The 27,054-nt window shown below is 32.6% G+C and overlaps 1 protein-coding gene across 2 annotated transcripts in view; it reads right to left on the reverse strand.

The window, feature by feature from the left end:
- Positions 1-27,054, reverse strand: part of Dgk (diacyl glycerol kinase 1) — a 529,426-nt gene that overhangs the window by 489,504 nt on the left and 12,868 nt on the right. For both annotated transcript variants that reach the window (XM_072522519.1, XM_072522517.1), the window contains exon 2: positions 24,841-24,903. The gene's annotated coding sequence lies outside the window, so the exon portion shown is untranslated. The remainder of the gene's footprint in view (positions 1-24,840; positions 24,904-27,054) is intronic.

Consider the following 27,054-nt stretch of genomic DNA (forward strand, 5'->3'; position numbering starts at 1 on the left):
AATAATAGGAAATTTTCAGAAACTTATTATTATCGCACAGTACCTAATCAAGACCAAATTCGTCGCCCGTAGTTCCTTTACTCATTATCACTAAATAGTATTTTTTGTGCACCTTGTAAACTGTTTTGATGTGATGAAAGCAGCCGACAATTACTTAGTGGAATTAATGGGGTAAGTGACTGACAACATTTAGCTATTATTTTAAAAAGACATGAATCCGGTGTAGCTCATATAAAATATTCTCAAAAACTGTTTGAACTATCTACAACATTAAAAAACGGATTAACAGTTGACTCTGCTCATCAAAAATTATATGAAATGGAGAAAAAACATTGGGGCGCACGTAGAACAAAATAATAATTGTAGTAAGATGTGTTTGTGCTTTCTGCAATGTTATCTATAGAACATGAAGTGTGTGCGACATTGGACATTAAAGATATTGTCAAAAAGTTTTCCGAGACGAAAGCCCGAAAAGTGCGGTTTTTAATTTTTTCATGTGTTTATGTTTCTATTCACGGTTTATTTTAATTAAATGGACGTTTAAATTAGGATATTAGGATGGGATATTAGGATATTAGGATGGGATATTAGGATATTAGGATATACATTAGGATAATATATGGACGTTGGATCATGGAGATTAGTCTAAATGTTCAAGTAAGTATTTATCTATTTACAAATTATTATTGTTATATTCTGCATCTTCTGCACATTTCTTTAAATAATAGTATGTATGTCTAAAGTGTTGGAAGGGGGGCGGCAAACATTAGGTCGGACACGGGCGGCCAATACATTAGTGGCAGCCCTGCCTGCAAAATTCAGCTTGTTCGTATGATTTTTGGGGGTCAACTCTCTGACGACTGGACTAAAAGTTAAAGTTGACGTAAACTGACAAATATATGAATTAATGATAGACATGCCCTGTATAGCTATCTCTGTCCCATAGGGCCCACGACAATAATATTGGATCAGTGGATATAAATGACAAAATACTAGTAGTAATAACTTAATGACAGTCCTGATATACTCAGCATAATCAGCAACTATAAGACACATTATTTCATAAAATTCCGTTCCTTCAAAGTTTCCGGCGTCTGTATATCAGTCAGTCTTAAACACAATTTTTGCTCTGCCGGTAAAAATAAAAATAAGAATACCGGATAATCGCAAATCTATCATCGCAGGTAATTCACGTTTCCTCCTCATATTCACAGTCACCATTACGTAAACTTTTAAACTAGGTAAATTCAACTCAACCGCAAACGAAAAACTTTATCTGTAAAATACTACCTACTGAATTTAGAGTTTAATGCTTACAGAAAAGTTTTATAGAAGTTTCAGCAAGCCAAGTATTTTTAAATCATTTTAAAAAGAAATTTCCTGTCGAATCTAAACGATGGGGAAACGGGGTTTTTCAACTATAGTCTGCTATAAATCTCCAAAGAGAATGCCAAAAAAGGCTTTTATGTAATGTAAATTGAATCTTAAAAAGTACAGGATGAATCTCTCTTTACAGAAGGAAACATATACATAATTGTAAAGATCGTTTTATGCTCTTTATTTTTCTTATTATTCTTGTTCTGGCTCTTATCTTTTCCAGTAAAATTACACGCGGCAGCATCGTCGGATACAATATTTATCTAGTGAATACTCGTTATCATAATGACACTTTTTTATATCAATAATATTTTGGTTTTATCAGTAAAAGATATATCTTCTGTTTATTTGTACATTCCTTCCTCTTTCACTTACAATACATACCTGTCCATCGCCAAATTTTTAACTTTCACGTTTGCTTTAATTAAAGTGGTAATACTTATTTTAGGAAAGCACTGATGATGTAGCCCGATAAGGTTTTACATTAATATACATTTTATAAAAAAAAATAAATAGAACTGTTTGTGATTCATGATGATTTCAAAGAAACGAATATGTCACCATTATTTGCACAACCTTCGTTAACCATTACGTCACTATTCGGTATTATATTTAAAATATGCATTACGTTGACAAATTAATTCTTTTTTTAGTGCCTATTCGTTTAGGACATTAGTGACCATTATGACAGTTTTGATAAATATCAATTTACAAAGTTTTGATAAATATCAATTTATAATAAAATAAAATAAAACGAATTGATAAAGAATTAACCTTTATATACCGGCACAGCTTAGACAGACTGGAGAATACTCGTACTTTACCCATAACGTACCTTTTTATTTGGGATATTAGGGATTTATTTTTATACATTGTGCCGTGAAGACTACGACGCCGCGTCGTCGATTAGACTATTAGATTTATTTATTCACTGCAGTACTTTCCTTACTTGTCCTCTACTAAATACTTTAATTGCCAAATCGTCTGTCTCCGGAACTTACTCAATTTATTTGTGAGTATTTACAATACGTCTGACTGGATACGTAGAAATGAAATAAATGTAATGGATTTCGAAGCTGTTGTTAGAAATTTCTCTTGTAGTAATTTGACATTGTTATTGCGGCGCATGCATTGCATTTGAATTTATTTTCATCCTTTGTATATTTATTACTGTTTTTTTTTTATTTTATGTTATTTTTATTATTAAATCTTGTGTTATGATACGATGAAATCCCAAAAAACTGACGGTGTGCGTATATATAATACAAAGATATATAATAGTGAATTAGTAAATAAGGTTTTCATCAAATATCGTGGTATTTTACACTATACTCGTATTGTGACTTGCCATGAAGCTGTATATTTTTAATTGAATACATAAAATTCACAGAAAGCTTAGTATTGGTATAACTCTCAGTATCTGATTTTTTTTTGCTTTTTTCAAGCAACACATAGAAGAAAACTCAACAACACCAACTGAAGAGAATAAAATCCTAATGATAATGAAAAATGGACGAGTTTCTGAACCTACAGATCTCTCCACTGAACTTTTAAAGTATGAACTGGACTCGCTACTACAATCACTCTTTTCTGTAAATAGCTGTCGTATCAGAACATCCATAAAAAATGTGACAGCAGAAAATACTGTAGCTATAGAGGTTTAAGTGTTAGGCAGGGCAACGAAGCACTAGACTAGACCTACCAATTTTCCGCTGAACACGATGATAACGACAATGGTCCTAGAGCTACCAGGTGGATGGTCCAGCTAAGTGTGGACCTTCTGAATTTCATGTTATTTTCATTCGAAATCAGTCAAAAGTCGTTGTTCGGGGGTTTTGGGATTGCTAAACACGAATATTATTACGGTGATGGTCTCCAACGTACCTGATTCTTATAGTGAACCTTGTCTCCTGAAATTTTCTATTAATTTGTTATTTAAGATTTTTATGAAAGAGTGGTATCAAATAAGATTTAAAATAATTATTTCTTGAATATAAATCTAAAATTTTGTTTTATTAAGTACAAAAGATAATTAATAAATATAGGTATCATTCAAATATATTTCTTCCTCATCTTCTTCTGTATCTAATTATTGATTTTCTTCATAGTTCTTCATATTCGTACAATTATACGAATTGTACAATAAGGATAATTTCATATTCAGGAAGTAGTGAAGCCTCATCTTATTCCATACATAAACACCATCCAAAACTTGATTTTTCAGCAGGACAATACCAAACCGCATATTGCCAGAAAATCGTTAGCCTTTTTGGATCAACATCACATCAACCATTTACCTTGGCCATCATGATCGCTAGATCTGTATCAAATTGAACACGTCTGGAATATGATAGGTCGCAGGCTCTTAATTTTGCAACACCCTCCGCAAACTTTAGCAGCTCTTATTCACGAAATTACAGTAGCCTGGAATGAGATACCTCAACAGGATATTGGCCACCTCATCAGAATGATGCCCAGGTGTGTAAATAAGTATATAAAAGATCATGGACATTCAACTTTTAAAAAAACTGTCTTACTGTTTTTATATTTTTATATACAAAATGATGATTTTCATAATAATTTGAAATAGAGCGAGGAAAAAAAACGCATGGTAACTATATAACTTGGTGGATATTTGTGTACTACTACGTGTGAGAAAATAAGTATAAGAGCACATGTGAAAGTAAATGGTACTTCATCAGTGCTACCAACTTCATAAAAGCGCCAAATTTAAGAAATACTGCTTTGGATAATTTTTTGAAATTTTATATAAAGTTACATGGGGTATTCTGAGGTTATTTATCAATGAAATATTCATGTTCAGCTACCTCGAAAACCCCCGAGTATTGGCTGTCGACTGATAATAAAATTAATATGAAACTCCAGGATACGTGCGCACCCTGGACACCAGATAGCTCGAGGACCATTGTCGTTTTCCTATTTGTATTCAGCGACCTCTAAAACACACAAGGTATGACTGTCGACTCATTTAGGATAAAACTCGAGGAGACGAGGGCATCCTGGGCACCAGGTAGCTCAAGGACAATCGTCGTTATCATATTTGTCTTCAGCGACCTTAGAAACCCCCGAATAATAATACTAAACTCATTCTTGTCCATATATTTTTAGTTGCAAATGATTCATTTTCTTTTGAAATGCATTTTTCTTATGCACAAAAAATTGATAGGTGTAGTGGGTTTTAATGCCTCATTGCCTCGCCTATGTAACAAACTCCGTTTCTAGACTTTACTTCAAAATTATAAAAGAAAGAATGGACTACCTAAGATCTGACGTCACAATGGACGGTTATTTTAAAAACCTTTCCAAACAGTTGTAATTTATGTGTATTTGTCCCGTAAGAAGTTGGAAATATTGGTTTTTTAATTGTTTGAAGAATAAATAAGGACTTTTGGTTATGAACATTCATTATATGCGATTGTAATTATTTGTTGTTCGTGAATTTGTGAGGTAAGAATATCAAAGTATTAAGATATTTACTGTCAAAGTTCAGATTTTAAAGTTATATTATGTTTGATTAAAGCTTTAATTATTGTTTACTGTATTTCAAGGTACTTTGTTGTTGTTTTTATCGGGGTTATTTCAAAATTAATTAATAAATCATTGAATTTATTTACGAAGTTAAAAAATATATAAATTAACGTTTTATTCTTTTTTAAGTGCTATCAATTTTATTTCCTAAAAGACTAAATATATTCGTTTTCTCGTAGTTTAAATAGTTAATAGTAGTTTTGTTGTCGTTGCTGAATAATTTAGTAATGCTGGATATCTTCAACACATATTTACTAGCCATTATATGCCCAGATCTAAACAATAAACTCAAAAACTATTACAACATGCAAAAAACATTTTTTAAACACTCATTAAGGCAATTATTAAGGCAATTTGATAGAAAGGTTTCCACAGAATATTATATTACAACTTAAAATACAAGAAAACCAATATCTTCAGTATTTAACAGGATAAAATCACTGGCAACGAAAAAAGAATAAAACATGAATTTAAATATAGTTCAACTTCGTAAATAAATTCAATGATTTATTGATTTGTTTTAACATAACCTTAAAATACGAACATTTATAGTAAATATCTGAATACCTTGATATACTTACCTCACAAATTCACAAACAACAATTAATACCAATAGCACCGAATAAATGTTCTTAACCAAAAGTCCTTATTTATTCTTCAAACAATTAAAAAACAATATTGCCAACTTCTTATGGGACAAATACACACAAATTAGAAATGTTTGGAAAGGTTTTTAAAATCTCCGCCCATCCCGACGTCAGACTTAGGTAGTCTATAGAGAACCAAGTTACGGATTGAGAAGAGCAAAGTGGTTTACGTGCAGGAAAGTCTTGTACTGAAAACCTGTTTTGCAGAAAGCAGCTTTTGGAAAAAAGAATAGCCAGAAACTTATATAAACAGATATGATATTCGTAGATCTAAAAAAAGCCTATGATAGTATACCCTCACTGTATGAGGTTAAATATATATATTTATATATATTTACATCTGAATAGAAGTATATTTCACACCGAACCTGCTAATTAGGATTTTTTCGATGGCTCCATACTTTTTGCTTAGGTAATTTAAAACATTAGCAACGTAATGACAACAATACCATTATCCTAAAGTGTTCCTACTACTTTTGATACAACTTCAGGCTTTATTTTACGCAAGCAAAAACTAAAACCTAAAATTAATTTACCAAAATTAACAATAATGACAATAGAAGAGATCCATTTAAATTCACAACTATAGTAATAAGATGCTTTGGCATGATATACGAAAGAGGTTTAGTCAAGAACGCTGAAATACACCATGCCATGCTTTGAAAAATCAATAAAGCTATTTTTATAAAAAAAAAAGGTTTCGTTACAGAACTGTCATTTTATTTAAATGTATGCAATATTTTTGTTAGTGGCTGTATATCGGCTATTCTTTTCTCCGATAAAGTTTGGTAGTTTGAAAATTTCGCCGTATAATAAGAGATTGCTATTAAGTATGAACGATCCGCTCCATTAAGTTCTCGGAAATTACTAAAATGGCTCAATATTTTCTCGGAAGCGCTCTTCACTTTCCGCGAATGCTCCAACTTTGAATATTATTATCTGGTTATAATATTTCATTGTTGAGGTGATTATTTAAATAACGTCAGGAGATTGTATGTATGCAATATGGTGGCAATGAGAGGAATTATTATCTACAATATTTTTTGTTTTAAGAAAAAATTTAAGTTTTAGTATGTTCTTATATTTAGAATTGTGCATCTTATTGCACACTGCAATAAAGTGTGCAATGTTCTTATATTTAAATAAGTGATGGATTCGACCGTTACTTGATGGAAATACATTTTATCTACCAATAAAACACTGAAAACTTTTACTTTCAAAACTTTCACAAAATTTATTACACAGCTGTTTCGGTAGAGTGTCTTTCTCAAGTTCTTATATTTCCCTGGTGTTTTACTACTTAATCCGTTGTACGTTAACTCTTCTGTCCCAATTTACTTTGTCAATTTCGCACAGCGTTGCCGTACTCTCAGATAGTAGAGAATATAGGGAATTAGGATATACTGAAAATGTAAGTTTATTGATATTATTATTATCGGTGAATTCTTCTGTAAAGGAAGGCGATAAGCAACGTCAATCAGTTCTTTTTAGTGCTTTCCTTTTTTGGTGGTTTCCTTTAGTGTTTTTCTTTTTGATTTGGTCAGTATTCACGCATTAATTGTACAAAACGATTTGCACTTTTGAGGTCTTCTTTAATATATTATTGTCATATATGTATTGTACCATCCCTACTGCTTTTTTGTTCTTTTGTAGTCAGTAATTTTGCGATGTCCCTTCTCTCTCTGTAGGATAAATAAATGTAAAATTTAAACGTATTTAAAATGCTGCAGTCTGTTAATTTCTTCATTATTATATTTTGCTTCTAATTTATTGGTATCAATCCTATTGTTAATAAATTTAGTTTTGTCGAAGGATATTTGAAGGCCCACTTTTTCCGCGGAATCTTTTAGTGTCTCAATCTGTATGATTACTGTGTATTCGTCTTCTGTTATTAGTGCTAAATCATCTGCAAACGCGAGGTAAAGTATATGAAGTATATGTCATTATTGCATTTACCATTGTCCAACACAATGGTAAACGCAATGATAACAGTCCATCTCCTTGTCTAACTCCCGTATTTATGACGAACGGTTTTGAGAGTTTTCCTATGAATTCCACCTTGGATTTTGTGTTTGTTAGTGTTTTCTCTATAAGTCTTGAAATTTTATGGTGCTACAGTTTTTTCTATATTTATATTATTAATGGCTCGTTTTACTTCTACTGGTTTATCCTCAGCCTTTATAGAACATGGTCAGACAAGATATTGCCATAAAGGGGATTAATGTTGGTAACGCCCAACATAAAAATATGCGAAAAAGTGTAATTATGAAAACTGACTATGCAAAAAGATAAAATAAAGAGAGTAATATTGTACCACCAAAAATGTGGATAGACAACTTGCTGTGTACCTCATATATTATTATATAATATCTGAATATCTCTAATAAATCAGAAAATAAATAAATTATGAGGAGATTAACAGATTTTCACTTATTTATTTTCTTTCGAATGGTGAGACCTTTGGAACATATTCAAAAACTTTTTACAATTTCACTTAACATTAACACGAGTAGGATTTCTAAAGAAGTAGGATACGATGTCTACCTTCTCTTCAAGCACAGAAGATCTACATAACAACGGGTTGGTAATATATAAAGTCCATATAGCAATTTAAGTAGCTTTGTGCAGCAGTCAACCTCCGTTTATTCCCGTGTCACTCCAGATAGACCCCATTAACTTCTATTCTACAAAAAATATATATAAACGCTATTACAAAACGGCCTTAGTACCAAATATATTTAAAAAAAGACTAATAAAAACGGCATCGACAAAAAAAATCTACCAACAGAACCGCAAGAAAGCTATAGAGACTCACTCACACCGAACGCCGAGTCCTAACAAAAGGCTCGGACTATGGTGCTCAGGCACGCTCCTCACATTCTCATATATAAAGCAAAGATGTCACGCGCGAATGTTCCATTACCGGTGATATTAATTTTAGATGACTACGGTAGAATGACGCGTGTGGTGGAATGGTAAACTGGGAAGAATTGGGGTGGAAGAATTCGTCTCTAACTAGTGCAGGTACCTTCCTGACTGCAAGTCATGGATGTCCGGAAGTTATTTCCACGCATGCATGCATTTGGCAACCATAACAGAAGAGTCCCTGGCTCTCCATTTTAGGTGTTGAGCTTGAGGGCCAACACCCTCTTCCTGTAAAAAAACTTAAGTAGCGGAACCTCAGGAACTATTAGCTGGACGTAACTTACGACGACGACTTTGCACATGAAAAATATAATTGAAATTAGGAACATGGAATATACGAACCCTGTACCGAGCTAAAGCACTCACATATTTACTAGACATAGTAAACACGTACAACGTAGATGTTTTAGCACTGGAGGAAATGCAGTGGACCGGAACCGGCACTCTTGACAAGAGAACCCATTCCATATACAGTACGTTAACTTTTGGACTAGATATTATACACCACATAAAGCTCTAAAATCCGTAACATTGCCTCGTTAAAGGTAATTATAATTCCCGATCTCCGACACTACGACAGAAAATCATTTAGTAGCACATAACAACGGATGTGATGCACATCTCCGTTATTCGAATTCTGTGTTTGTTTTTATTGCGTATGCACGGTTCATGCCCGGAGTACATAAACTCGATAAAAATACACTGACCTGTAAAGCGGTGCATTTGTATCGGTTTTCAATAATGTGAACAATTTTATATCGTTGAATTAAAAATAAAAGCTTTTCTTTAAAAAGATAAAACAAAAAATATACTCTTATTGAAAATAAAAAATAATTCCTAATAAAATAAGAAATAATTCAGAAATAAAAGAAATGATTCAAATATTTGACCTTCTACGGCTGAACAGTATACCAATCTGTCACTTTTCTGGTGAAACTTCTTGAGCGTGACATATTCTGCAATTTTTGAGGCAATAACAACTCTCAAAATTTTTAACAATAGTATGAATTGACTATAGCAAGAATGAAGGAAGGAAGAGTTCCCAATGAATTAATAAACACGGAGGCTGGTACAAAAAGAAAAAGAGGCCGCCCCCGAAGAAAATGGCTGGAGTCGGCAAAAGAAGATCTGAAGTCGCTGCGGGTACAAGATTGGAAAAACTTAGCACAAGATAGAAAGAACTGGAAGAAAACCGTTGAAGCCTTGGGCCTTTGAGGCCTGTTGAGCTGAACTATATATATATGAATTGACTATACGCAAAGAATTGGTCTTCTGTCAAAAAAAATACAGAAAATAAATCTACACACTTTTGTCCAGAATTGCTACAATAAAACCATTTTACTATTTGAACTTTTTCTGTGGGGGTATAAACAGACATGTTGTTTACAAAAATAAATTAAAGATCTACGCTGTTAACGCTTTAAACAACCACTGTATAATGACAAATTATTGACGACGGCCCGACGGGTCAACGAAGAAGATTCGTAGAAAGTTGATGGCGCGCAGTGTTGCCATTTATAGGGTGTATATCTAATTTAAAACTTAACGTACTGTATTATAGCTGAAATGCAAGTCAACACATAGATGGAGTGGGATTTATTGTAAACTAAAGAACAAAATACCTTAGTATTGACTTTAATGTACAAAGAATATACTATTTACGCTTAAAAGTGAAATTACAGTTTAATCAATGCACATTTCTGAACTGATGGCAAACCAGACGAAATAAACGAACAGTTTTTCGAAGACCTAGAGCAAGCCTTGATAAATGTTCCTGAAATGACACTAAGATTGTGTTAGGTGACATAAATGCAAGAATAGGATAAGAGAGAGTTTTCATGCACACTATTGAAAAGCACAGTCTACACCAGGGATCCTCACCAGGATTTCTTTGAGAGCCTAATAGTTTGAATGAAATTTTCCTTAGGGCCGCAAGTACAAGTGGTGGTATGAAAAGTATATGACTATAACATAAGTTTATTACAAGTTACGTAGAAACAATATAATTATAAATTATATAAACTGTTTTGCATGTAAAAAGTAGGAAAATGTCTTTTACTTGACTCCAGGAATGTCAAGTCCTGATTCTGTTAATTCCTTGAAGTCGACGGGCGAAATCTTTCACAGCTCTCTAGAATGGTATCTATGTTAGCAGGTTGGGAAGAAACTGAAATTCTCAAAATGTTTTCAATGTTCTCACTAGTTAGCCTAGATCTGTACTTGTTTTTTATGAACTTCAGCTTACTGAATGTAAATTCACAGACATATAGATGCAAAAATACACAAAATTTTCTGAGCACAGTCAATTAAGTTAGGAAGTTTGTCATTTTCAACTACTTCTCAAAACTTATACTGAGCTTTTTCCTTTCTCTTTTTCTTCAAAAATAATTATGAGCTTTGTATCATTCTGAAGATCAATTAACTCATTTTTCAAATCCCTAGCTTCGTATCCAAAAATAGAAAGATGAGCTACATTTGCTGTTGTTATTGCCCATGGATTTTATATATAACTCGCAAATTTTCTTTTACTGCCGAGCAGTCTGAGAGCCGCGAAAAATCGCTCTCCGAGGGCCGCATGCGGCCCACGGGCCGCGTAGTGAGTATGGCTGGTCTACACATATTAGTGGCGATAATGGATTACGACTGATATACCTAGCAGTGGCACCCAACATATGGTTCAGAGACCTGGACTCTAATAAAAAGTAATAAAACATGTTATATTTTGAAAAAAAAGTACTAAGGAGAATCAATGGATCGGTGAATGACAATGAAGTGTGGAAAATACGATACAACTTCTAACTTTAGAGAATATACCAGCAACCAGATATCGTAAAATATATTAAGATAGGACGTTCAAGGTGGTTAGCAAGGAAAATGTTCCCTGATAGACCCATAGGTCAGAGAAGAAGAGGAAGAAGTAGAACAAAGTTCTTTGATAACATCGATTAAGACATGAGAAATATGGGAATACGTACTGGGCAAAGGAAGGTGATGGATAGGGACAACTGGAGAAAAATTCTTGAGGAGGCTAGGATCCATGCAGGGTTGTAAAGCCAGAATGATGTGTCCGTAATTTCTAACGAAAATCATCTGGAAGATGAAGAATGGCGAGAATAACCAATTAGATAATGGAGAAATACATCCCCCTCCTCTATCCTTTATCCTTCGTAAGGATGTGGTGACGTTATGGTATTTGACGAATTTTTGCTATCCATTCTTCTCTCTCCTGGGCGCGGCGTGCTGCCTCAGACAGAGAGTAACCGGTAGCGCACTTTATTTGGTCTGACCGTCAGAGGGGCGATCTTCCTCAGGTTCTTTTACTATCTACCTTGCCTTCAACCACCAACCTCTCCAGGAAGAAATACATACAACTTCGTGAATTAATATTAAATTGAAAATTTTAAAAATAGAAAGAAGAAGATGAAAAAATTCAATGTTATTGAATTAAGTGAAAAAATTATTAAGTGAAGAAATTAAATACAAACGGTGGGTGGAAAAGGATTACAAAGTATTACAATATATTTCTAAACTCTCTCCTTAGTCCCACATTTTCTTTTACTTGAATAAAATCTGGTTATTTAGAATATCTGATAAAAAATGTAACTACTACATAACTTATGACCAATTGTTAACATATTACAACAAAAGACCGCACGCAATATCTTTGTTAGTGACTGTACAAGGCCTAAATACTAAGAAAGCTCAGACCCTCGCTTCAAAGAAAAAATAATATTCAGCACCCTCAAAGTTCCGTAATGAATCAAAGTGTTGTGTCAGCGTCTTTTCTTAAGGGTCTGTGTAAAAAAAGGAAGTTGTTTAATACGTTCACATGGAGAGTAGCAAACTTTTATAGCAAAATAGGTCGATATTTTCATAAAAGAAATAACAGCTAACAATGCGAGATTAAAATACAGAAATTAGTTACTCTAGTGTAAACAACAATTAGCGTATGGGACATATGTTTTTTGTTTACCATAAAATTTATACCCGATTTTTATATATGTTCTAATTACTATAAAGCATGTAAATAACTAGGGGATTATTCTTAATAATAAATAAGGATTGTTTCAATATTTAGGTTCCTAATGTTATGAAGACTGAAAATTTGCCAAAATATCATACTGACGTTTCGGTTAATAATGTAATATGATAAATTCTAAGATAGTATATAAACCATTCTACTGCAGGGAAATAAGCAAAAAGATACCCTTTTCGGGACTAATCCACATATCTGACAATCTTTTTAGGTATTATAGGTTTATATAAAGACAATCTATATGTTTTCCGCATTTATGTATCCAAATTTGGGCGTCTTTTTTTAATTATAGTATTGTTACGATAAATAATGACGCATATTATGACTCAAAACTGTAAACATGTTTTTCTAATAAATATTTTTCTAGTAGGCAATATCCAAGGGACCCTTACGCTAAAACCAGTTCCATGGCGTTCGAGATCATTCAGCAATGGCGCCGACCGAATTCTAGTAAGTTCGCCGCTCAGTTGAAAGACCAGTCCGAGTGACCTTCTCGTCTAGTCGAAGGGAATCGCCGGAATTCTCGATTAACGCCATTTTATATTTAAAGAGGGAATTTTGTTGAAAACAGTTAGTCTGAAAAATAATATCGCGTCGAGTTTTTAAAATGTAACGCGCGTATTGTAATAAATGTAAATAAATTATATAATTATTAGTGTGAAATAAATAAGTTATATTGTACAAATAAAGACTTTAAACTTGTAAGTGTTATAAATGTAGAAACTTTGATAATAAATAAAGACAATAAATTAGATTAATAAAAATATAACAGTATACTCCCTCTACACACAACTACCCTCTACTAACACAATTATTACGAGGTTTCGCTTATAACGAGGTACATTAGATGTCCCGTGAAATTTCTATTGAACTATATTTCTATAGCGAGGCAAATTTGGTTACAACGAGAGAAAATCAGATCAAAAAACATGTTTTTTTACGTTTTTGACCCGGCCATAGCTATACCTAAATTAGTACCTTTTTTAACTGTCGCCCACAATAAACTTCTTTTGTTTAATCTACCGACCGATATTGTGTTGTCAGAAATTTACAATTTATGATTCGCAAGTGTCAGTATAGGGGTTTGACCATTCGCACCTAATAATAAGAAGGTCCTAATAGACACGATGTGGAAAGTGCTTTAAACGTTGTAAGAAACTCCAAGAATGTTGTAAGAAGCCAAAGACAAAACGAAAATGAAGAAGCATACAACTGTTTCACGTCTTTAGAAAATATGACAGATAGAATGATACTGGACGATTTAAAGCAGTCAAAAATGACAGACCTTCCAATTGTAGAAGCAATAGCTTATCTTATCCTTGAAAATACGCTTTATATAGATTTACAGAATACAGATTTTTTGTTTTAACGTATATCATTGACAATAAAAATAAACAACTCTTTTTTGTTTTAATGTATTTCATTTACAATAAAAGTAAACAACTTTTTTTCAAAAACGCCATTCAAACAATATTTAGCATCTTATATTGCTCCGAATGGCTTCACGATAGGAAGTTAATGTTTTAGAAAACTGCATATTCATATGTATGCACAATATTATTGTTATTTAATATAACGAGATTGGCTTATAACGAGGTAATTAATCTGCCATTTCAGTTCTCGTTATAGAGGGACCTACTATATTAACAATTTAATGTAAAAAATGGCATTTTTTCGATTTTTTGCTTATTATTGAAAATCTTAATATTTAAAAGGAAAAATTACAAAACTTTATCTTAAAACATAAAAAAGCTGTTAAATGGCGATTTCTAAAAGTTGTAAAATTAATTTGTTTCTTCAAAAACTGCAAAATAAGGCAAGAGCGTTATTTGTTTATAACTATTGTAAAATTTAACCTAAGCATTTGTTATTTTGTCCAAAGTTGAGTACTGTGGTCCTTAAAAAACCCTCCAAATTTCAGATCGATCCATTAATTAGTTTAAAAGCTATTCTATTTGTTTATCCCAGAGACCTTTTTTTGCACTAACATTAGTTAGAAAAGAATGAAGATATAGTAATTCTACGCATAGCAAATGAAAGTTTTAGAGTTTAAACTATCAATATACATCAAAAAAATTGAAAAAAATAATTTTTTACAATGCAAAATCCTTTCACAAGATTACGGTGCTTTTTTTTATTTATAAACATTTAGAATAACTTTTAAATACTATTGATCATAGATAAAATCTTTTTCATATTCGAAAAGCTGACATTTTTACACGAATTAAAAAAAAGTTGTTCTGCGATAATTTGGGGCAAAGTTAGTTTTTTTTTTTAAACACTGCTAGTTTGTTTATAACAATTAAGGAAACGCAATTTTCGGCATTTGAAAGAAACGAATTCGTAGTAATCCATATCAATTTTTTTCTAAATAAACCTTCTTTCTCATCTTTTATCCTTCACCACTTGATTTGTTGTCATCCTCTCTGATATTTTGGTTTCGTTTCGCTTCTTACTTCGATGTTCAGCACAAGCAATTTACGTTGTTGGCTCACAGTCTCACTAACCGTTGCCTTGCAGTCCCCTTACATTCACGTATCTTATTTTCGATTGTACCAACCCCATTCCTAGTGTTATTTCTCCCTACACACGACAATTTATATTCTTCACCTAGTTCTTTCATTCTTTGTCTTTTGAATCTCTTGAATGTAAACAATATCTACTCTTCTTTCTAATCCATCTACCAACGATGAATTTATCCATCAAGATAAATTTTTATCTTTATCTTTATAAGACAGCACCCTAATATGGGCTTTTTATAATTTCAGCATTTAATGTACTTTGTACCGTTTGACCTGAAGATGCTTTGCAAAGTGTAGAAAGCGAAACCGGTCGTTTTGGTAGTAAAATTAAATTGATTGTAAGTCTTATTTTATTTCTTTTACCTATTTCACTCTAGTGGTTGCAAACGAAGCCCAAAGATGGAGCCGCCTGTAAGTCCGGCATCATGTACTTTTCTAATTGATCTGTAAGTGCCAGGATATAGATTGACGTGTTGTCAATAGAATCGATTATTATTGTATACGTATTTGCGTTTTAAATGGATTTTAGTGCGTTTGGCGACAAAAAGAATACGAAATCAATAAGGAAAAAACAGGGTGAAGCTAGATTGAATGTGTTACACAAAAATGTAAGCTGCAAAAACCTGGAAACGCCGTTCCAAAATATGAGGTTAGTAAGGGATTTTTAACAGATATTTCGCTTGAAATTTTAGGCCGTTCGATAGTCTAACTTGTGAATAGCTACCATTGCTATGCGATATTACAACCTAAAACTCTTTTTATTGTTACTTTGGCTTTGTTGATATGATATTATCATGAAACTTTTCTATTTTAGATCACATGCAAATGTAAATTTAGCTGTAGGGACGTGGTTGATATGAAGATTAAGCTTTTCGACTTCAATCATGGTTTTGAACTCAACGAGCAATTCAGCTATCTCATGGGACTATAGCAAGTTTTACCAGTTCAACGTCGCCGCCATGGTAGTTATGATGATTCATCAGAAAGTAGACGACAGTGTACCGTAGCTTTTGCAGTTTTGCAAATATTTGCTATAAGTTCGCAAAAGATTACTACGCTTGTTAGGATCACATAAATAGCCTCCTGAGGGGCCAGAACCACTACAGCGGATCAAAAAGTGAAAAAGAATATCTCAGTCGCAGTCTGGACCTCAATGTTAATAAGCTGTTCAACGCTTTTAAAAATAAAACATCCTAACTGTACCACAACATACAAATTTTATAGGACAGCTTTTACGAAGGATTTTCCGAATCTTTCTTTTAGAAGACCTAGAGTTAACATCTGCAAGACTTGTGATTTCCTTTTTTTAAGATGCAAGGACAAAGGCCGTAATGTATCCAGAAAAGCTAAAACTGAGTTGGAATAACATCATAGAAAAACAGGTAAAGCTCTTAATGTTATTCAAGAAGACAGTACGAGAAGTACTCTTTCAGATAACGATACCTTTACCCTTACCATGGATCTACAAAAAGTAGTTTCGCTTCCTAAATTGACTCATAGTAGTATGTACTACAGACGCCAATTGTCATGCTACAATTTTGGAATATACGTATAAGATACGTCAGATGGGATAATGTGCATCTGGCATGAAGGACAGTCGGATCGTGGTGGGAACCAAATGGCATCATGACTTGTACAAGCCTTGAACACAGGCAGCTTTCATCAATCTATAAGCGAAAACTAAGTATATGGAGCGACAACTGTGCAGGGCAAATAAAAACCGAATGTATATTTTTTTATATATTTTCTTTGGTAGCCAAGGGACATTTTGATATCATCGATCATCAATTTTTAGTTTTCGGTCATAACTTTTCATCTTCAAATAGAGATTCTCTTATCGAGAAATGTGCAAAACGTTCCAAGCTTCAAACAGTAAACGATGTAAAAGCCATAATTGCTGATGCTAGACCTTTCAAGCATTAAAAGTGTTAGATATGGAAGAATGTACTTTTTTTTGATTTCGATAAAATATCATCAAAATGTATAGATACATCTAAATTTGACATTACTCAAGGATCGTGGTAACGTATGATGAAAGAAGATCCAGGAACAGTATTGCACAAGAAAAGTTTCAGCTACTTAATGGGGTGGGAGAAGTGTCGTGTATTGAAAAAAGGTGTCAATGTCCAAAAGTTAAAGTCAACGGAGCTCTTCAATTCGGCAAATAAACGAAAGTAAGAAAAAAGACCTCCGCGCCATGCTAGAATTCAGTAACTAGGAAAATACACATTTTTCACCTCTATTTTAGATTTTTAATCATATATCATTTCTGTGGACTTAGATCATTTCCATTTTTTCTTTATTTATTGTAAATTACTAAGTTTCTTCAGTGTATTAACACTAAAAATTTGATATATGTTAATTCCGTACTTGTTAATAAAGTGGAATTTCGATAAAGAATTATATATTTGTTTTATTTTTTTGCATGTTCAAGTTTTTTTTTTATTTCTGGCAAATTTTAATTTTGGTACCTAGATCACTTAGCTCGACCACTCTTCAATTTTCTTTAGTTTAAATTATTATACATTTTACATAGAAAATTTTCGCATATATATTCACCAACGGACGGCACATGTCAAAATGCAAATGAGATTATACAAAAGCCGTATAACTATGCATATAAAATGATCATCACAGTATCAGTGTACTTATGAATAAAATATTTACTTATGTTTATTATGTGGATTTATATGAATATTTACACTCAGTTAATTTCATTTCGATCCAGCAGAGCAGCTGAAACTCCTGGCAAACACGTGACTTTTAAATAATAAAGGCGCTAAATGAGTGTTTTTAAAACTTATTAAAATTTTATTTGCTCGTAACAAAACTAATTATTCGCCTTGCTTATTTGTTCAATAGTAATGTTTTATTCATATGATCATATTGTCACATAAAAGTTTTAAAAAAGCAATTAAAGCGGCGATTAGATTGTGGGCGAGTTGGAAAAAACTAATGTTCGCATTATTTATTTACTTTTTTTTAAGGTGATATCTCCTGATAATAACATTTTTTTTTCTTTATTTTTAGCTGTTATTAGTTTTTTAGTTTTTGAAAGTCTAATTAGGTACATTCTTTAATGTTAAGTAGCCAGGTCCATTGTCTTCTGCCATAACCACTCTGTCTTATATCTTGTCCTACATTACAAGCTGACGGAAGTTATATCTGTCTTGTTTAAATATATATTTAAGGTAAGATGTTTTTTTCGTTTTTTGATAAATTATATGAGTTCATGATCGTTATTTATACGCCTTAAAATTCCATCATTTAGAGCATAGTCAGTCTATGAGAATTTTTATGTGAAATATTACATCTCAAAGGTCTCTAAACGCCGCGCGCCTTAGCGAGCTGATTTTTACGGTCCAATTCCATACCGCTGTTTTGTTCTACATCAGATTTCTTGTTCTACATCTAACGTCTTATGTATCCAACAGTCTATATACAGTATACTCCCTCTATAACGAACACGGTTATTACGAGGTTTCGCTTATAACGAGGTACATTAGATGTCCCGTAAAATTTCTATTAAACTATCATCCTCTATAGCAAGGCAAATTTGGTTATAACGAGAGAAAATAAAATTGAAAAACGTGTTTTTTTACGTTTTTGGCCCGGACGTGGCTATAAATAAATACCTTTTTAAACGGCCCCGCAATAAATATAACTCAATAACTGCCGCCCTCAATAAATTTCTTTACAATAAATACAACTGTTTCACATATTTAGAAAATATGATAGATAGAATAATACTGAACAATTTAAAGCAGTCAAAAATGAGAGAATTCTTCCAATTGCAGAAGCAATATGTAGTTTATGTTATCCTTGAAAATGGGCTTTATACATTATGTAGTTGGGAAAAATTCAAGTACAGCTTTTTTGTTTTAACCTATATCATTGACAATAAAAAAAAACTCTTTCATTGTATTTCATTGACAATAAAAGTAAACAACTTTTTTTCAAAAACGCTATTCAAACAATATGTATTTGCATCTTATATTGCTCCGAATGGCTTCACTATAGAAAGTTAATGTTTTAGAAAACTACATATCCATATGTGTGCACAGTAATATTATTGTTCTCTGATATAACGAGATCGGCTTATAACGAGGTAATTATTCTGCCATTTCAGTTCTCGTTATAGAGGGAGTTTACTGTAACTTGTTCAATGTTTACTAATATATTTATAATTTCTCTTGTTTTTCAAAATTACCATGATTTATTTTTCTTTGTTTTACCATTAAAATCTTATTGTTCACCATTCCTCACTACTTTGCTTTAACAGAGTATGTAGTTCTTGTTCACTTCCAGTAAAGAACACTATTTCGTCGGCGTATCGATGTTATCAATTTTTTCATTGACTTTTATACCCCCCATTATATCCAGAGCTCGTACAAAAATTTCTTCGAGTATAAATGTTGAGAAGAAAATAATAGTGAGAGTATACAACCCTGTCCTACGTCACTAACTGTTTGTAGTTGCAGTATGTTCCTTTTCTATTTTAACAAAGGCGTTTTAATTCCAGTAGAGATCATGCAATATGTTAGTATCATTTGAATTCAGGGTTTTCCTTGAAAAGGTTTTATTAGTTTTTGATGTTTGAATTCGTCAAAAGCTTTTTCCTTATCAAAAAATTACAAATAAACAATTGTACTATGGTTAATGGACTACGAGAAAGCATTCGATACCATAAGCCATCAGCAATTTTAAAAAAATAGACCATCGCTACACTAACATGATCAAATATATCTACCAAAATGTCACAGCTAGCGTAAGACTATCTGAACAAGAAACAAATAAATTCTGTATACAGCGAGGAGTACGACATGGAGACACCGTCTCTCCAAAGCTATTCACGATGCTTTTAGAATATACTTGTAAAAAAGCAGACCTGAACAGGCATGGTATCAACATAAATGGAAAGAAGCTCAGTCGTTTGAGATTTGCAGATGACATCGTTGTTAAAGCCGATCATATGGATGATTCAATAACAATGTTTGAAAAATTATATCACGCTTCTTTGGAGGTCGGGCTAAAGATTAATATCATCAAGACGCAAATAATGACTTACCTGATGCTGAATCGAAATATTGCTGTTGATGGAAGGGATATCGTGCAGACTGCATCGTATAAGTACTTCTTCTCCTTCTTCTTCTTCTTGTTATATAGACATGACTCTGTCTGTTTTTCAATGTGCCTCCAGTAAGTTGTCATTCCATCGTTTGCGTGGTCTTCCTACTGATCGTCTTCCTATTGGGGAACCGTCTCTTGCCGTCTTTACTACTCTATTTGTTGTCATTCGGCTTATATGATCGTTCCATTCTACTCTTCTATTTCTTACCCAGTTTTTGATGTTCTCCACCTTGCATCTATGTCGTATATCTGTACTTCTAGCTCTGTCCCATAGTGTCTTACCATCAATTTTTCTGAGTGTTTTCATCTCTGCTGTTTCTAACATCCTTTTTGTTCTCTCTGTGTCAGGTCTTGTTTCTGCTTCTGTCAGGTATAAGTACTTAGGACATGAAATTCGGTTGGGCAGAGATAACCAGACATGTAAGCTCCAACGTCGCATAGGATTAGCCTGGGTAGCGTTTGATAAATTAAACTATGTATTTAAATCGGATCTACCCATATGCCTTAAAAGAAAAATCTTTCACCAACGTGTGTTACCTGTACTCACTTATGGTGCGGAAACATTAACACTCACAAAAAAGGTAGTGAATAAGAACAAAAACAATCGAAGCCAAATAATCGTGTCACTAAAATGAAATTGGGAAGGACAAGTCGCCAGATTATCAAACAACCGATGAACAAAACGTATTGTCGAGTGGAGACCAAGACAAAAAGCAATACGGAGCAGAGGACGCCACCAACCAGATGGACTGCCGACCTGAAGCGTGTTAGCAAAAACTAGATGCAAGCCGCACAACACAGATACATATGGACAGAGCTGAGGGAGACCTATGTCCAGCAGTGGACGCATACAGATTGATGATGATATAAATCAATATCAAGAAATGCCTAAATATGGTGAGGATAATATGAACGTGTTTGAGAAACTAACGGAACATTCAAAGGATGATGAAGACATTGTCATTCAGGTAAGGTCAAATATCTACGAGCTTAAAGTTTCGACGGGTACATTTCTTCAATTCTGGAATTGAAAAGACTAATAAAATTTCCAATTTCAGACATAAGTCAAGAATAGAAAATATTGTATAATAATTATGTAATTATTTTTTTATTAATATTTGACACTATATCATTATATCTTGAATATCGTTTTAGCATCTTGCATTTTGCATAATTTTTACGTAGAAATTCCAGACAAAGGTGTACTAAACTTTGAACTTTAGTATACCTTTGTCTGGAATTTCTACGTAAAAAATTATGCAAAATGCAAGATGCTAAAACGATGTCTTCAATGATGTACGAAAAATTCGAAAACTTGTAGTTTATTTTTGAAATGGATTTTCTATTATTCTCCTTGCACAGCTTAGACGATAATTAAAAATGAGTTCTTAAATTGTTTGTAGAAAAAGGTTTCACTATGTTGGTTGACAAGAAAAAAGCATATTCTGCCACAATGAGATACGGAATCTGAGTTTTATCGCTGCATTCAAGTAATAGTTGTACAGTTGGAAAACTGAGTTGGACTGATCGTAGTTTTCTGTTAAATGCAGTGTTTTCCATAACACCACCATCAGACACTCTGCCGTTTGTTGCTATATGTACCATAATAAATTCATAATAAGCATTGTCTATGGCTAACATGACAATGCTGTGAAGTTCTTTATAATTAAAGAAATAACTACCGCACCCAGGTTGCGGAACAATTTGTATGTGTTTTCCATCTAATGTTCCGTAAAAGTTCCAGGAAAATTCCAGGATTGTTGAAAATTTATATATAGTTGTAATTCACTATTATTGGCATGCTGGAAACTGAAAAAAAAATCTTTTAAGATGTTGTTCAAAAGCCATAGCAAACATCAATGACAAAAAAAAGAAAAATAGAATCGAAGAAACAAGTTTCGTTTTTGCATAGGACCTGAGAAATGATGAACCAAGTTAATGACGAGTAAACTGCATTTGGAAACACCATCACCGCGCATCAGTTAAGATCTATGGCTACAGCAAACCATGGCAAAAAAATTATTGACGGAACTTTGTTTTTTGGAGAATTTAATTAAATTACTATAGACGCAACCACAGAACTTAGCACTTTTATGCAGACAGGGAATTTGTTTGAACTCACTTCATCGTTATACTGCACAACCACCTTGTTCAGCTACAACTCTTGCAAGTGAAGATAGTTCTAATATTTATATTAGACCACGCTCTGTCACTCATGGTTATGAAATTACAACTCTGCCAAGTGAACACGATACCCATTTATTTTAATTATATTTTTTTCGTTTGTTTATCTTAATTATAGTCTACTTTATTTTCTTATCATTTGCAATAAATACAACCAATATAGTATCTTTGAAAATTACCTGTAAATATTCACTTTTCAGTGACTGGTAAATTGCTCGACATGTTTACAGAATAATTATTCTTAACGACTGGGGAGATATAGCATAGCTAAATTTTAAATCCTCGTAAGATCTTCGTGTTGCAAGAAAACGTAGCGCAACTGTTAATCTTTCCTCAGCAGTGATCGCTGTCTCATTATAGTATTTTGTTTTGTGATTCGGTATTCGATTGATTCCAAAATAAATCTAAATTGATGATCATCCATACGTAAATAATTTTTTAAATGAGGTGTTTCTAAAACCCTTTATCTGTCTAACAAACTCAAATACGAAAACTGACTCCTTTTTTGATATCACTCTTTTGACCACAATTGTTTTCTTTTTTTTTTGTCAGCTGGTCTATAATTATAACGGTCGCACATTTTCTTATAATATAAGTATAACATATTTTGTGATAGGATACTAGAACAATATAATATTTTCACGATTGCACGTATCTTGTCACCATACACTTACGCGTATGCCTTCGATTACTTCGTAATCATTACACGTAAACCTTCGATTTATTTTTTCAACAATTATATGTAGTATTTATCCTTACACGTTCAAACTTTGTTTATACACAACATGTTGCAAATACATTTTTTATAGCAAAATAAATTGTGTACAGGACCAACTTGCAACTATGGAAACTGCAAGTTCGGGAGAGCGACACCTAGTGTCATGTATATAAACTGCAAATAAAATTACTTAAACTTGTTTATGTAATACAATCATTATTTTATTTATATTAGAAATCCACTTTTCTCTTTGCACTAATTTTTGCGTATAATTTGGAAACGAATAGAACTTGGATTGACTATTTCTTGTTGAATTTTTACAATTTATAATACATTTGCGAAATCCTATTTTCTTCAATGACAATACTGAGGAAATGTGCTAAAAGTTTCATTTGCGGTACGAGTACTGGACTAGTTCAGAATTATTTGGCATGCGCAGTGTAAAAAAGAGCGTTCGCGGTGATCAAGTTCTGAACTGATAGGGACTGCTAGTACGGAATCTTGTCGTTCGCGGTAACTTAGTCCGTAGTTACTTCAGAACCAGTTCAATCGGTACTTGGAATCTGAAGAGAACTTAGAGTTAGTACATGCGCAATAGGAATTTCAAAATACTTAAAAACATTTTTCTGTGCTCTGTGCTTTAAGCTTTAAACCAAATCCAAACAGGAACAGGTGATTCGAATAAAGTTTGTTATACGATACAAGATGTCTGACCATTACAGTTCCAGTGATGATGATTTGAAGAACCTACTGGAACTTGTCGAAGTTTCCAAAAACGTTGGGTACTTTGAAACCATTGTACCACAATTTGACAATGAGCTGTATTTCGAGTATTTTAGGATGAGCCAAAGATTATCCAACGAATTGACTGAACGATTTGCTTCATCCTAATACTACAGTGAACAAGAAGGCGGTTCAGAAAAAATAACTCCTTTAAAGTTTATTATAGTGTCCCTTTGGTTTATTGGGAATAAGGCAGAATCATTCAGAAATGTTGCTGATAGATTCAACCTTAGTTTCGATGCTTCACGTGCACGATCGTTTCTTGTATCCCCTCCAAGTACTTGCGCACAGCGAATACCATACTTGACTGTACAAACTATAAGTTTATAAGTTTATAAGTTTATAAGTTTATAAGTTTATAAGTTTATAAGTTTATAAGTTTATAAGTTTATAAGTTTATAAGTTTATAAGTTTATAAGTTTATAAGTTTATAAGTTTATAAGTTTATAAGTTTATAAGTTTATAAGTTTATAAGTTTATAAGTTTATAAGTTTATAAGTTTATAAGTTTATAAGTTTATAAGTTTATAAGTTTATAAGTTTATAAGTTTATAAGTTTAACTATACTATAAGTTATAGTTGAACAAATATGTTACTACGTTTAGGGTCCGCTTAGACAAGAGCCTAGTATAAGGTGTGGTAATGATACACAACACGAATATAGGCAGAGGGGTTGCTTACGTTTAAAATTGGGTATGGTCCATTACGAATAAAAAGAAAATTATAAAACCACTTGTTCATTACACAATTTAAAAAGTTTACAACCGAATGTAACTTTTATCATAGTGTTTGTTGTTTTTTTGTACCATTTAATATCTGTAATTGTTCAGTGGGACTATTAAAGTTAATGAACACGATTTTAAAACACATCAAAATAGTGTATTTTAAAATTTGTTCCAAGAATGTTGTGGTTATGAGGTTTTATGCTTGCTTTATAAGGTTTATAATGTGGATTTATGTGAATACTTACACTCTGTTAATTTCATTTCCATCCAGCACAGCAGCCGTACGAAACTTCTCGCAAACACGTGACCTTTAAATAATAGAGAAATTAAATTAGAATATAATCTTTATCAAAGAATTCTTTGCTTCATAATTTTGAAAATAATAACGATAGGTTATATAATCAATATAATCATTACAAATTATAATGATATCTTCAAATTTTATGTGTTCAGAAAGTGGAATAATAAATATTATTTTTTAATTAGCTACAGACATCATAAAATGAAAACCGTGACAAATACAGATGAAATCAATCAACAAATACAACATATATATATATATATATATATATATATATATATATATATATATATATATATATATATATATGTATATATATATATATATATATATATATATATATATATATATATATATATATATGGCAAATAAAATTAAAGATAAAAAAATAGTAGGCTAGGGCGAGGTAATGGCGTAATCTTAAGAGATCATCATTTTCTGTGACTTAATCTTGAGATGAAAGAAATATGTAACTATGCTAGCGATCTAAGAACTAAGTTTTTAACTTAAATTAGTTTTCAGAAATTTTTCATTCGCCTTGATTAAGCGACAATAAACGCAACACTTTTTTGTGTAACGGACGGCATTGACCCAGGCCTAGGCAGTAATGGCGCCATCTACTGAACTGAAATGATGGATAAGACTTCTCTATAAAACATGTTCTAAGCAAATATCTTTATTGAAATTTTATTGGGAAACATAAAGAATAACAGTATAATGGATGATAAATGAAAACATAATCTAAAAAAACCTACTATTCTATTCACAGAAGTCACAAACATAATTTTTGGCACTGTCTTTTCTACTACATTGAGAATGAGCCAATTTCGAGCAAAGTGTACAGCGATACCAAAGTTCAGTGTCTCCAAATTCTCCACAAATTATACATTTCTCCTCATCAGCAAACACAGTGGGTAGGGTGATATCATTTGAATCATCATCACAAAGTTTGTCATCATCAAAATCTTCTGACGATGTTTCATCAAAATCGAATTTTGGTCTGATAGTTTTCTTCATTTTCTTTGTTTTTTTTATTCTTAGAAAGCTCGTCTTCAGATATAAACGTCCTTGTGTTTTGTTTCAATTTTTTTTCAATATATTTGTTATTTTCGCAATCTGTAAAATTTTGTTTCATTGCTTTCGCTTTTTGCTTCAACTCCCTTTTTTCTTTATCATCTTGCAGGATATCTTTTATTGGTGTCGAAGTCAGGACTGAATAGAATGCTTTCTATCCTGACCTTTTTGTTTAGGATGTCCCCGGTTGACTACAATTAATAATCTCGATAGCAGTAGCAGTAGCAGGACTTTCAGGAGGATTTTCATTAATAGGTGCCTCATTAGTAGAGGTATCATTGAGTTTTTCAGAATTTTCCTCCTTGTCCTCAACAATTATTTCTTCTATGACTGAATGAGCAGGAGCAAAATCTTCTTCACTGAATTTATCTTATCTGGTTGAAACGGAAAAATTCCACATGCTTTAAATCCTGCCACTGCCTTTTTAACGGTAGCAATCCTCAAGTAAGCTTTGCTGAATATCGGAGCAATATCGTATAAAGTGATTTTTTGATGTAAATTTGTTTTCATAAAATTATCACACTCCTTATTGAACGCATTCTTAAGAGGCCCGTAGAAAAATACATCTAAGGGGTGTGCGAGGAATGGGGTGGAAGCGACACAACGTGAATGTGGTTTAAACGGCAAAAGTCATAACATGGCAAAGAAATATGGGTTTCATGATTATCCATTAACAGAATGACAGGGTCCTCTTCACTTGACAGTGGTTCTCTGGAAATGTTTCAGCCAATCTTAAAATAAATCTTGGACTACCCATTGTGTGAACATCTATAAATGGCTCCAGGAGGTCCTCCTCGCTGCAACAAAGGTGACATCTGTTTCCTTGGATAAATAAACATTGGGGGCGTATATATTCCTGAAGCGCTCATGGCACACACTACAGTGATATTCTTGCCACTCTCCCAACTCGTAACTCCTCCCACTTGCTTCTGTCCTCTTGGTGAAAGAATTTTTCCCGGTTTTTGTACTGTGGAAATTCCAGTTTCATCCATATTATGGATACGGTTCGGTGGAAAGTTATACTTAGTCATTACAGTGTCTAAATTGTTGTAAAACAAATCAACTTCGTCTTTATTAAATGGTC

The sequence above is a fragment of the Diabrotica undecimpunctata genome, chromosome 2 (assembly GCF_040954645.1).
Source record: "Diabrotica undecimpunctata isolate CICGRU chromosome 2, icDiaUnde3, whole genome shotgun sequence".
NCBI lineage: Eukaryota > Metazoa > Arthropoda > Insecta > Coleoptera > Chrysomelidae > Diabrotica > Diabrotica undecimpunctata.